This window comes from Lissotriton vulgaris, chromosome 8 (genome assembly GCF_964263255.1).
Source record: "Lissotriton vulgaris chromosome 8, aLisVul1.2, whole genome shotgun sequence".
Classification (NCBI taxonomy): domain Eukaryota; kingdom Metazoa; phylum Chordata; class Amphibia; order Caudata; family Salamandridae; genus Lissotriton; species Lissotriton vulgaris.
In genome coordinates, this window is record NC_141696.1 from 152,636,179 (window position 1) to 152,649,814 (window position 13,636).

The 13,636-nt window shown below is 46.7% G+C and overlaps 5 non-coding genes across 5 annotated transcripts; all 5 read left to right on the top strand.

Moving 5' to 3' along the window:
* The first annotated feature begins 7,829 nt into the window (after nt 1–7,829).
* TRNAL-CAG (transfer RNA leucine (anticodon CAG)) lies at nt 7,830–7,912 on the top strand. The gene has a single exon. It is a non-coding gene; the product is annotated as a tRNA-Leu (tRNA).
* A 1,299-nt stretch (nt 7,913–9,211) lies between these two features.
* On the top strand, nt 9,212–9,294 carry TRNAL-UAG (transfer RNA leucine (anticodon UAG)). Its single transcript has one exon. It is a non-coding gene; the product is annotated as a tRNA-Leu (tRNA).
* A 632-nt stretch (nt 9,295–9,926) lies between these two features.
* On the top strand, nt 9,927–10,009 carry TRNAL-CAG (transfer RNA leucine (anticodon CAG)). The gene has a single exon. It is a non-coding gene; the product is annotated as a tRNA-Leu (tRNA).
* A 2,290-nt stretch (nt 10,010–12,299) lies between these two features.
* On the top strand, nt 12,300–12,382 carry TRNAL-UAG (transfer RNA leucine (anticodon UAG)). The gene has a single exon. It is a non-coding gene; the product is annotated as a tRNA-Leu (tRNA).
* Nucleotides 12,383–13,288: 906 nt separating this feature from the next.
* On the top strand, nt 13,289–13,372 carry TRNAL-AAG (transfer RNA leucine (anticodon AAG)). The gene has a single exon. It is a non-coding gene; the product is annotated as a tRNA-Leu (tRNA).
* Nucleotides 13,373–13,636: the final 264 nt, after the last annotated feature.

The following is a 13,636-nucleotide window of genomic DNA, read 5'->3' on the forward strand; positions in this document are numbered from 1 at the left end:
AAAAAGAGACCCAGTGTGCAGTGATGCACATGTAATCAGCGCCTGCGCCACTGGTCCACATGTCTGTTGTCAGATGTATAGTGTGAACAGCACTCTTCTGCAAAGCTGCCCCAATCACCTTCAGAACATCTTCATGTAGTGCTGGAACCGCAACTCGGGCAAAATAGAACCGGCTAGGAACCTTCCATTTAGGGCAGAGCGCTGCCACTAATTCTAGAAAACCAACCCCTTCTACAAAAGAAAAAGGGAGAAGGTCCAGAGCTAGCATTTTAGCCAGCTTAGTGTTATACAGACGCGTCATTGGGTGGTTGCGTTCATATTGCGCTTCTGTAAACAACATCTTTTTAATGTTGCCCTGGACCAAGGATTTACGGGATGATGATGATCTCTTCGACCCAGTTACGCTCGCTGATGAACTTTTCCGCATTGATGTCTCACTCTCTCCCACACTCTTAGTGTGGCTCACATGGGGTGTGCTGCTGACAGGGGTACTGGGTGTAAGTGAAGTGTTTGAATCGTCTTCTTCCTCCTCGTCATCATCAGATGAAAAATCAACGTTTTCATTACGTGCAATTCTGGCTTGCATAAACGCCTCTAGGTGCGGAAGCCATTGGACAGGGTGCGTTCTCTTAAGATGACCTCTCTGGCCTCCGGTACCATAGTTAGAACCAAGCTTACCACGACCAACTCGAACCTTACAAAGGCTACAAATGGCTACGTTTTCCATTTTTGGGCAAACACTAAAGAAGTCCCAAACTGGAGACTTGAAATGTCTTTGGGGGCCGGAGGAGGCGGCGATACTGGTGGTGGTGGTCCTGCTGCTAATGCCAGATGAAGTGGAGGATGTGGATTGCCGAACTTCAGTACGTTTTGCACTTTCACCACCACGAATTGAGGTCGAGGACGAGGTGGGTACCTTCTTGCGAGGAAGAAATATGGAAGCGGTAGGTTTTGGTGTACTACTTAACTCCAAATCTAATGATTCCATTTCCATTGCCTCCTCGCCGACATCATCATCACGCTCAGCAGCTTCTCGGGATAGGGTCAAAATGTCTCTTTGCTGCATGCCCGGTGGGGCTGCAGTGACCTTTGTGATGACTGGCTCGTCGTCATCGTGAGAGGCTTCATCACCAGCAGTATCTGTCACTTCTTGTTGAGCCTCATCACACTCCATAGGTTTGAGTTTTTGGACGACCTTCCTTTCACGCTTAGGTACCGGTGTCAGATCATGGTGTGCCTCACTGTCAGACCGCAGTTGTGGTTCCCAAGACAGATCACTTGCATCAGAACGAGGTGGGCTTGAAGAAGATGTAGACACCCCCCTTGATCTTTTCCTTGCTAGGGATGTGGAAGACAATGAATGATCATCAGGAGGAGTGGCTTCCAATGATACCTCGGCTTCATTGTCGATTTCCTGATGTGCCCCTATTTCGGGAGGAAGAACTATTGTGGGCACTTGTGAACCTCCATGCACCTTTGCTTGCGCATCTCCTTTTGCTGCCTCTCCTTCCACATGTACTTGGGCGTGTACTTGCACATGGTGTTGTTGTTGCGGCTGTGGTTGTTCAACACTTGTCAGATGAGTTACAACAACCTGTGTTGATTCAGGGACATTGCTGCTACTTTCTTGCGATGAGCCAACATCACTGGTCGATGGTGATTGGAGAAGTACACTGACTGCCTCTGAAGCACTCAAGGGCTTTGACTTAAGTTGGCGTGGTGGTGGAGGCACTGAACCCAATGGAGCAGGGGTGCTGCTCCCAGCTTGGTCCCCAGCAGATCCTGCTGCTGCAGGTGTACTTTTTTTTTTTCTCCCAAAAAACGTGGCGGGTGGCACACCAGCCTCCTTGGTAACTTGCTTCTTCTGCTCCTTACTAGCAACTTTCTTGCTAGAGGAGCTACGGAGACCTTTCTTTGGGGCCATCTTCTTCAGAGCAGGTCAGACAGCAGGCCGCAGTTGCATGAATTGTAGAGTTGTCTGAGGCCAGACGTGACGTCGCGTGACGTTATGCTGCACACACACACCGCTGCAGGACTTCTTCCTGGCACTGGTGGTTCTCTTGAGTCTTGTGCACCTAAAAAAAATGGAAGACAGAGTGTTAGACCTGACATCATTGGCTTGCGTCTCTCCTCCATTTTTTCTGTTTGCCTCTACTGTGTTACGATGTTTTGCTGGTATATGCTTTGGGCGCCGTGTCACTGCTGATCAGTGCCATAGCGCAAGTGCTCCCTATGTTAAAATAATGTATCTATTGTATCCATGTTTGGCTTATCTGGTTTACTGTCAGTCCCTAGTCTAGTGCACCAGGAGTGCCGGGGCTTGTAAATACGAATACCGCTCGTGGGCTTGCAGCACGTGTTGTGCCACCCACAGGAGCGGCCTTGTAAAAGAATGTCTACGGGTCGGTCATTGCGAGACCCACGTGCAGTCCTGCACTGTCACGTCGGCTGCGCAGGTATACCTACCTGCCAGCCCCTCCAACCTTCCCTTAACTTCATGTTAGTCACCCCTATGGTAGGCCCATGGGCAGGGTGCATTGTAAGTGTAAGGTAGGACAAGCCTGACCAAGTTGGCATGTCCTGATAGTGAAGTGCCGCCATCTTAGGGCTTCACTATTGCGAGGTAGCCTGCTCTCCGTTGGATAGAATGGGCCGCCGGGATTATTAACACTATAATCCTAGCTGGCTCGGGGAGCATGGTGCAATGTCGAGTTTGGTATCCCTGAACTCGGGGTTTAATTACGCATCCGTTGGTATGGATGGTTTTTGGACTCTGGGTTCGAAAGTAGTACTTTTAGAAAGTATCTATTTTCTTGTCTAACCATATCTGGTCTCTGCTGGTCTTGCGTGTGTGTGACAGGAGCTGGGTGGCTCCAAGAGGTCTGGATGAGTCAGTGTGGGATGAGTGGGACATTACGTTGAGAGTAGGGGGAGAGTAGTTGTTGATAGCCTGCCTTGCCTGATACAATGCTGGCTCCACCTCCTGCCGAGCGACGGATGGCTCTGTACCTGCCATGGATGATCCTGGCCCCACCTCCTGCCAGGAGGGCGATAGCTCTGCTCCTGCCAGTGTCAATGCTGGCTCCACCTCCTGCGGGGCGTCTGAGGACCCGGCCCGGCTCAATGAATAGGCCAGGTGCTACTGCCTAGCTCCACCCACCACAGACCCAGGGTGTTGGGAAATCCCCGGCGTAGACAAAGGGATCAAAGACGAAAAGGGGTATAAGAGGAGGACCCCTGAACTAGGAAATCAGATCACTTCTGACAAGGAACCCTGTAACCAAGGACAAGAAGCCTGCTGATCTAAAGGACTGCTTACCCCTTCTGCCAGTGTGCTGTTGTTGGGGGAATCCTGCAGTGCTTCTTTATTTTTGCCAAGGAACCAGGAGAGAGGAACTGGGTGTGTACTCTCACGCTTGCTAAGAAAATCTCCAAGGACTGGAAGAGTGCCAGTCTCCTGCCGAAGTCACAGGGCCAAAAGACTTCACCTGCTAAAAAGTGCTATCCGCTGGAAGTTTGAATCCAGCACCTCTGAAAAGAACAGCATCACGACGACCGGACGCTGGGCCCAACCGACGCCAGCAGCAACGCCAGTGAGTAGGAGTACGGCTCTAGCTCCAGAGGACCTCGTGTCTGCCCCGCTGCTGATCGCATCAACCGTGTGCCCTTCGACGCCGTGAGCGCTGCTCACTCTGTGCAACTGCATCATCGACAACGCCTGCTGAGGCCTGATCGACACCGAAGACGCGACGCCGGATTGCTCGACGCCGCTGATCATCGTGTGCTTCATTTTCCTAAGGTACTGTGTTGTTGGGGGTCCGTGTGACTCCAGGCCCGACGCAGCGCTCCTCGCGGTCGACGCCGAACCTGTGGATTACCTTTGCCCCAGCGTTGTGTAGCTCCCGTGTGAGTTACCCTGTTGCTAAGAACTGTGTTCCCAAGAAGAAGAATTGCTTGATACTAAAGACTTTTGTGCTAAAGAAGAAACTACCTTTGAACTATCCTTTTTCCTTCCCGAACGTATTTATTCCGATTGTGTACAGTTTTGCCGTTATTTGGTCTTGTGCTAAGTCTTATATAAAAATACTTATTTTTATAATACCACGGTGTCGTGTCCATTTGTAGTGTATTCACTGTATTACTGTATGTGGTCATAATTGCTTAACACACAGCCTCTGAGATAAGCCTGTTCTGCTCTGCCAAGCTACCAAGGGGGTGAGCGGGGGTTATCGAAGGGTGTGATCCCCTTGCCCTAACTAGAAAAGGAGTGTCCCTATTTGTCAGTAGTGTATACCTCTGCCAACTAGAGACAGCCGGTTCTAACACAGAGGAACATCAGTTCAGTTATACAGCACAAAAAAATCGAAAAACACTGCAAAATCAGCACAATCCCAATCCATCCATGCCCTCCATAATGTTTAAATTCAAGACAACCCACAGAAAGACTAGGCCCATGCAAGACTCACTACCCCTGGGCATAAATAAAGGTTGAAAAGTAGGCAAAATGGTTGGAGGCCTAACAACAAAGCCTGCATTAAAAATGGCCACTTGCCTGCCAGCACATGGCCAGTGCCTGTAGCTGCACTCAAAATGGCCACCAGCCACATGGCCTGTCCCTCCCCATGAACACCCCCAAAAATCGAAAAACACTGCAAAATCAGCACAATCCCATTCCATCCATGCCCTCCATGATGTTTAAGTTCAAGACAGCCCACAGAAAGACTAGGCCCATGCTAGACTCACTACCCCTGGGCATAAATAAAGGTTGAAAAGTAGGCAAAATGGTTGGAGGCCTAACAACAAAGCCTGCATTCAAAATGGCCACTTGCCTGCCAGCACATGGCCAGTGCCTGTAGCTGCACTCAAAATGGCCACCAGCCACATGGCCTGTCCCTCCCCATGAACACCCCCAAAAATCGAAAAACACTGCAAAATCAGCACAATCCCATTCCATCCATGCCCTCCATGATGTTTAAGTTCAAGACAGCCCACAGAAAGACTAGGCCCATGCTAGACTCAAATACCCCTGGTGAAAAGGCCACAAGTACAGGCCCAAAAAACGAAAATCACTGAAAAATCAGCACAATCCCATTCCATCCATGGCCTCCATGATGTTTAAATTCAAGACAACCCACAGAAAGACTAGGCCCATGCAAGACTCACTACCCCTGGGCATAAATAAAGGTTGAAAAGTAGGCAAAATGGTTGGAGGCCTAACAACAAAGCCTGCATTCAAAATGGCCACTTGCCTGCCAGCACATGGCCAGTGCTTGTAGCTGCACTCAAAATGGCCACCAGCCACATGGCCTGTCCCTCCCCATGAACACCCCCAAAAATCGAAAAACACTGCAAAATCAGCACAATCCCATTCCATCCATGCCCTCCATGATGTTTAAGTTCAAGACAGCCCACAGAAAGACTAGGCCCATGCTAGACTCAAATACCCCTGGTGAAAAGGCCACAAGTACAGGCCCAAAAAACGAAAAGCACTGAAAAATCAGCACAATCCCATTCCATCCATGGCCTCCATGATGTTTAAATTCAAGACAACCCACAGAAAGACTAGGCCCATGCAAGACTCACTACCCCTGGGCATAAATAAAGGTTGAAAAGTAGGCAAAATGGTTGGAGGCCTAACAACAAAGCCTGCATTCAAAATGGCCACTTGCCTGCCAGCACATGGCCAGTGCCTGTAGCTGCACTCAAAATGGCCACCAGCCACATGGCCTGTCCCTCCCCATGAACACCCCCAAAAATCGAAAAACACTGCAAAATCAGCACAATCCCATTCCACCCATGCCCTCCATGATGTTTAAGTTCAAGACAGCCCACAGAAAGACTAGGCCCATGCTAGACTCAAATACCCCTGGTGAAAAGGCCACAAGTACAGGCCCAAAAAACGAAAATCACTGAAAAAGCAGCACAATCCCATTCCATCCATGGCCTCCATGATGTTTAAATTCAAGACAACCCACAGAAAGACTAGGCCCATGCAAGACTCACTACCCCTGGGCATAAATAAAGGTTGAAAAGTAGGCAAAATGGTTGGAGGCCTAACAACAAAGCCTGCATTCAAAATGTCCACTTGCCTGCCAGCACATGGCCAGTGCCTGTAGCTGCACTCAAAATGGCCACCAGCCACATGGCCTGTCCCTCCCCATGAACACCCCCAAAAATCGAAAAACACTGCAAAATCAGCACAATCCCATTCCATCCATGGCCTCCATGATGTTTAAATTCAAGACAACCCACAGAAAGACTAGGCCCATGCAAGACTCACTACCCCTGGGCATAAATAAAGGTTGAAAAGTAGGCAAAATGGTTGGAGGCCTAACAACAAAGCCTGCATTCAAAATGGCCACTTGCCTGCCAGCACATGGCCAGTGCCTGTAGCTGCACTCAAAATGGCCACCAGCCACATGGCCTGTCCCTCCCCATGAACACCCCCAAAAATCGAAAAACACTGCAAAATCAGCACAATCCCATTCCATCCATGCCCTCCATGATGTTTAAGTTCAAGACAGCCCACAGAAAGACCAGGCCCATGCTCGACTCAAATACCCCTGGTGAAAAGGCCACAAGTACAGGCCCAAAAAACGAAAATCACTGAAAAATCAGCACAATCCCATTCCATCCGTGCCCTCCATGATGTTTAAATTCAAGACAACCTACAGAAAGACTAGGCCCATGCTACACTCAAATACCCCTGGTGAAAAGGCCACAAGTACAGCCCCAAAAAACGAAAATCACTGAAAAATCAGCACAATCCCAATCCATCCATGGCCTCCATGATGTTTAAGTTCAAGACAACCCACAGAAAGACTCAGTCCACCCACCACTGAGTACCCCTGGGCAAAAGGCCCCAAAACAGCCCAAAAATCGAAAATTCCAAAATTTTAATTGCAGCAACTGTAATGCCCAAAACAAACTTACTTGTAAAATTTCTAATCCAACAGTGATCCAAAGAAAGTCAAAAAGGCCTCAAATCCAAATATCCAGCAGCATCCACAAAAAGTAATCCTTCCAGCTCCAGACCCAAATGAAAAGTGACCAGGAGATGGACAAAGCACTGGGAGGAGCCTGCTGAACAGGAACAGGAAGTTGAAGACTGTGGGGCACTTCCTTCCTCCCACCCCCCTGCCCCCCTCCCCAAAATGGACTCCTCGCTAAGAAAGTGCAGGCAAATGTCAAACTAAGGAGTTATTCAGATAAAAATCATCATTTCTAGAAGGTTTATGCTGCTTGCTGGTGGATTTCTTGTGCAGAATTGCAAATTTTATATTTTCGCTCGCCGCATCTCAAATCTCGCAATTGCGAAGTACCGCGAGACGTGATCTCGCCGTACTCGCGTTGACAAACTTGCGCTGGCAAGCCGCGATGACGTAATCGCGCTCGCCAATTCCCGCGGGATCACACAGCAAGATCCAAAATGGCGCAGCACTCGCAAACTATCGAGAAAAACAACTCGGCAAACGATGATAAATGCCGCGCGCCGCACAAATTGTATCACCAACGCCGCGCGCCGCCAAAAAAATCCGCTGCGTGCGAATTTGCGGATTTTGCGGGAAATTCGCAAATCTCGCGGATTGCGAATTTCCCAAAAATCCGCAAAATCCGCGAGCGTAACGGATTTTCCGCCCATGCTTATTAATAGCACTTTCTCTTTGTACGCCTTAAAGGTCTAAAGAGTTCTTCATAGGTACTGCTCTCTATGGATTGTTCAAAGATCTGTTGGAAGTACATATAATAGGATAAATAAATTGAGGGCATGCCTTTTCGGTACCCCACTTGCATGGCTGTCTGGCCTGTGGAAGGTTCCACAAATGCATGTCAGGATGGCCGAGTGGTCTAAGGCGCTGCGTTCAGGTCGCAGTCTCTTCTGGAGGCGTGGGTTCAAATCCCACTTCTGACAATTGTGTGTTTACTCTACTTTTTTCTTGAGAGAGAAAAAATCAGATGATTTCCCTCACATGGGCTTATATGGTTGTCTACTTGGAAAAGTGCAGTGAGTTTTTTTCTTGCTCTAGCCACTCATGACCTAAGATGTGTGCTTTTTTTGGTTCACAATATCTTTCCCTCTCTGTAGATGATCAAGCAACATGTGGTCAGGATGGCCGAGTGGTCTGAGGCGCTGTGTTAAGGCCGCAGTCTCTCCTGGAGACGTGGGTTCGAATCCCACTTCTGACAAAAATTTAAGTCCATTTTGTCTCTGAGTTCTTTTAGAATCTCAGCTAAAAATTGGCAGTGCATATAATATCTGAATAAGTAACAAACTTCAGTTTCAACTGCAAATGAATTTGCCCAATTCTGTCTTCAAGCTCGTATAATATTCTTCTAGCACTCGTGGTGTTTTATGTGTTTTTTGGGGGGTGCTTAAAAAGTCCCTTTTATTAATGAAATGGGTTACATTCAGTCTTGTGATATTTTTGGTTTCCAATAAGTAGATTGTTAATTTTATGTAACCTCATTTTCTAATGCTCCATTCAAGAGATGTTTCCACTATGAAATGCAGAGCAAGGGGAAAGAGCACAAGTGATAGAGCGAGTGAGTGAGAAGGGGTGTTGAGGAAGGAGAGAATTAAACAAATTCAGAGTGAGTGAACGGCAGGTAGGCCTAGAAGAGGAGACTAGAAGTGAAGGCGACATACTTTTCCCTGCTTTTGACCTCCCACCCATCCCAAACCGACCACAAACGTACCATCTATGCAACGTTGGTATGCAGAAATTCACGCCTCAGCCAGTGAGGGTGAGTCCCAGGCCAGGGGCTAGAGAGCAAAAGACTGCATGTGCTCAGACGTTCCCTGCTAGGGACAGTTGATCTGAAACAAGGTCTGCTCTCTTGTATCCAGCAAGGATCTAGAAATCCTGCATGAATCTGCAAGGCACAATGACAGCATACATTTGCATAATATGCCCCACCTTCTGCCTTCCTACTTCCTGTGCAGTAGTTGTTTGTGTAGAGAGAGAGGTCGCAGGCAAGGTAATTTTGTGAGTAGGATACAGGACCCTAAATAGCTGGTGAGAGGTATGAGATATTCTAAAAGCATAAAAATTGTACACCTGTGAAATGAAATGCTTTCGCATGTGATCTTCTGTGTTTATTGTCCTGTGCATAAAGTTGCACCTTGTGTTTGAAGGTTTAAATTATTTCAGGCTTGCATGGAGGCAGAAATTTCTGAGTGACTTTTATACATTTCTTAAGACTCTGCACTGTCAGGATGGCCAAGTGGTCTAAGGCGCTGTGTTTAGGCCGCAGTCTCCTCTGGAGGCGTGGGTTCAAATCCCACTTCTGACATGCCTTTTGGAGATATAATCTCCTTTTTCAGGTTAACATCTGATGGAAGTTGCATCTGTTGGTCTTCACCTGGGATGTGATTCCGTCCTCATCTAGTCAAGAGAGCTGGGGTTTCTCATATATTTCGGTTGTATAAAGTCTTGCTGACAAAGTGCAGTCCTTACTATATGAGCATAGGACCCATGTAAGAGCTCATCTGGAAGAGTCATGCTCTTGTATGCCCTGGCCAGACAGGCCATGCAAATATGGAAGAATGCCTAGCATCTGGTAGACAGTTGGACTCCAGCACACTTACGGCAATTTCCTCAGGGCTGTGATCAGGGGCTGCTTAGATTTGCGTATTCCACCCTATGTTGTGACATTGAAATTCCTTGTTGAATTTGCTTTAGCTAGCCAAGAGGTGCCTGTTGACTCAATTTCAAAGCTGCTTTGGGCCGTTCAAGTGGCTGGTTAATAGCACTTTCTCTTTGAACGCCTTAAAGGTCTAAAGAGTTCTTCATAGGTACTGCTCTCTATGGATTGTTCAAAGATCTGTTGGAAGTACTTATAATAGGATAAATAAATTGAGGGCATGCCTTTTCGGTACCCCACTTGCATGGCTGTCTGGCCTGTCGAAGGTTCCACAAATGCAAGTCAGAATGGCCGAGTGGTCTAAGGCGCTGCGTTCAGGTCGCAGTCTCTTCTGGAGACGTGGGTTCAAATCCCACTTCTGACAATTGTGTGTTTACTCTACTTTTTTCTTGAGAGACAAAAAAATCAGATCATTTCCCTCACATGGGCTTATATGGTTGTCTACTTGGAAAAGTGCAGTGAGTTTTTTTCTTGCTCTAGCCACTCATGGCCTAAGATGTGTGCTTTTTTTGGTTCACAATATCTTTCCCTCTCTGTAGATGATCAAGCAACATGTGGTCAGGATGGCTGAGTGGTCTGAGGTGCTGTGTTTAGGCTGCAGTCTCCTCTGGAGGCGTGGGTTCGAATCCCACTTCTGACATGACTTTTGGAGATATAATCTCCTTTTTCAGGTTAACATCTGATGGAAGTTGCATCTGTTGGTCTTCACCTGGGATGTGATTCCGTCCTCATCTAGTCAAGAGAGCTGGGGTTTCTCATATATTTCGGTTGTATAAAGTCTTGCTGACAAAGTGCAGTCCTTACTATATGAGCATGGGACCCATGTAAGAGCTCATCTGGAAGAGTCATGCTCTTGTATGCCCTGGCCAGACAGTTCATGCGAATATGGAAGAATGCCTAGCATCTGGTAGACAGTTGGACTCCAGCACACTTACGGCAATTTCCTCAGGGCTGTGATCAGGGGCTGCTTAGATTTGCGTATTCCACCCTATGTTGTGACATTGAAATTCCTTGTTGAATTTGCTTTAGCTAGCCAAGAGGTGGCTGTTGACTCAATTTCAAAGCAGCTTTGGGCTGTTCAAGTGGCTGGTGAAAAGCACTTCTCTTTGTACGCCTTAAAGGTCTAAAGAGTTCTTCATAGGTACTGCTCTCTATGGATTGTTCAAAGATCTGTTGGAAGTACTTATAATAGGATAAATAAATTGAGGGCATGCCTTTTTGGTACCCCACTTGCATGGCTGTCTGGCCTGTGGAAGATTCCAGAAATGCAAGTCAGGATGGCCGAGTGGTCTAAGGCGCTGCGTTCAGGTCGCAGTCTCTTCTGGAGGCGTGGGTTCAAATCCCCCTTCTGACAATTGTGTGTTTACTCTACTTTTTTCTTGAGACAGAAAAAATCAGATCATTTCCCTCACATGGGCTTATATGGTTGTCTACTTGGAAAAGTGCAGTGAGTTTTTTTCTTGCTCTAGCCACTCATGGCCTAAGATGTGTGCTTTTTTTGGTTCACAATATCTTTCCCTCTCTGTAGATGATCAAGCAACATGTGGTCAGGATGGCCAAGTGGTCTAAGGCGCTGCGTTAAGGCTGCAGTCTCTCCAGGAGGCGTGGGTTCGAATCCCACTTCTGACAAAACTTTAAGTCCATTTTGTCTCTGAGTTCTTTTAGAATCTCAGCTAAAAATTGGCAGTGCATATAATATCTGAATAAGTAACAAACTTCAGTTTCAACTGCAAATTAATTTGCCCAATTCTGTCTTCAAGCTCGTATAATATTCTTCTAGCACTCGTGGTGTTGTATGTGTTTTTTGGGGAGTGCTTAAAAAGTCCCTTTTATTAATGAAATGGGTTACATTCAGTCTTGTGATATTTTTGGTTTCCAATAAGTAGATTGTTCATTTTATGTAACCTCATTTTCTAATGCTCCATTCAAGAGATGTTTCCACTATGAAATGCAGAGCAAGGGGAAAGAGCCCAAGTGATAGAGCGAGTGAGTGAGAAGGGGTGTTGAGGAAGGAGAGAATGAAACAAAGACAGAGTGAGTGAACGGCAGGTAGGCCTAGAAGAGGAGACTAGAAGTGAAGGCGACATACTTTTCCCTGCTTTTGACCTTCCACCCATCCCAAACCGACCACAAACGTACCATCTATGCAACGTTGGTATCGCAGAAATTCACGCCTCAGCCAGTGAGGGTGAGTCCCAGGCCAGGGGCTAGAGAGCAAAAGACTGCATGTGCTCAGACGTTCCCTGCTAGGGACAGTTGATCTGAAACAAGGTCTGCTCTCTTGTATCCAGCAAGGATCTAGAAATCCTGCATGAATCTGCAAGGCACATTGACAGCATACATTTGCATAATATGCCCCACCTTCTGCCTTCCTACTTCCTGTGCAGTAGTTGTTTATGTAGAGAGAGAGGTCGCAGGCAAGGTAATTTTGTGAGTAGGATACAGGACCCTAAATAGCTGGTGAGAGGTATGAGGTATTCTAAAAGCATAAAAATTGTACACCTGTGAAATGAAATGCTTTCACATGTGATCTTCTGTGTTTATTGTCCTGTGGATAAAGTTGCACCTTGTGTTTGAAGGTTTAAATTATTTCAGGCTTGCATGGAGGCAGAAATTTCTGAGTGACTTTTATACATTTCTTAAGTCTCTGCTCTGTCAGGATGGCCGAGTGGTCTAAGGCGCTGTGTTTAGGCCGCAGTCTCCTCTGGAGGCGTGGGTTCAAATCCCACTTCTGACATGACTTTTGGAGATATAATCTCCTTTTTCAGGTTAACATCTGATGGAAGTTGCATCTGTTGGTCTTCACCTGGGATGTGATTCCGTCCTCATCTAGTCAAGAGAGCTGAGGTTTCTCATATATTTCGGTTGTATAAAGTCTTGCTGACAAAGTGCAGTCCTTACTATGTGAGCATAGGACCCATGTAAGAGCTCATCTGGAAGAGTCATGCTCTTGTATGCCCTGGCCAGACAGGCCATGCAAATATGGAAGAATGCCTAGCATCTGGTAGACAGTTGGACTCCAGCACACTTACGGCAATTTCCTCAGGGCTGTGATCAGGGGCTGCTTAGATTTGCGTATTCCACCCTATGTTTTGACATTGAAATTCCTTGTTGAATTTGCTTTAGCTAGCCAAGAGGTGGCTGTTGACTCAATTTCAAAGCAGCTTTGGGCCGTTCAAGTGGCTGGTGAATAGCACTTTCTCTTTGTACGCCTTAAAGGTCTAAAGAGTTCTTCATAGGTACTGCTCTCTATGGATTGTTCAAAGATCTGTTGGAAGTACTTATAATAGGATAAATAAATTGAGGGCATGCCTTTTCGGTACCCCACTTGCATGGCTGTCTGGCCTGTGGAAGGTTCCACAAATGCAAGTCAGGATGGCCGAGTGGTCTAAGGTGCTGCGTTCAGGTTGTAGTCTCTTATGGAGGCGTGGGTTCAAATCCCACTTCTGACAATTGTGTGTTTACTTTACTTTTTTCTTGAGAGAGAAAAAATCAGATCATTTCCCTCACATGGGCTTATATGGTTGTCTACTTGGAAAAGTGCAGTGAGTTTTTTTCTTGCTCTAGCCACTCATGGCCTAAGATGTGTGCTTTTTTTGGTTCACAATATCTTTCCCTCTCTGTTGATGATCAAGCAAAATGTGTTCAGGATGGCCGAGTGGTCTAAGGCGCTGCGTTAAGGCCGCAGTCTCTCCTGGAGGCGTGGGTTCGAATCCCACTTCTGACAAAACTTTAAGTCCATTTTGTCTCTGAGTTCTTTTAGAATCTCAGCTAAAAATTGGCAGTGCATATAATATCTGAATAAGTAACAAACTTCAGTTTCAACTGCAAATGAATTTGCCCAATTCTGTCTTCAAGCTCGTATAATATTCTTCTAGCACTCGTGGTGTTTTATGTGTTTTTTTGGGGGTGCTTAAAAAGTCCCTTTTATTAATGAAATGGGTTACATTCAGTCTTGTGATATTTTTGGTTTCTAATAAGTAGATTGTTA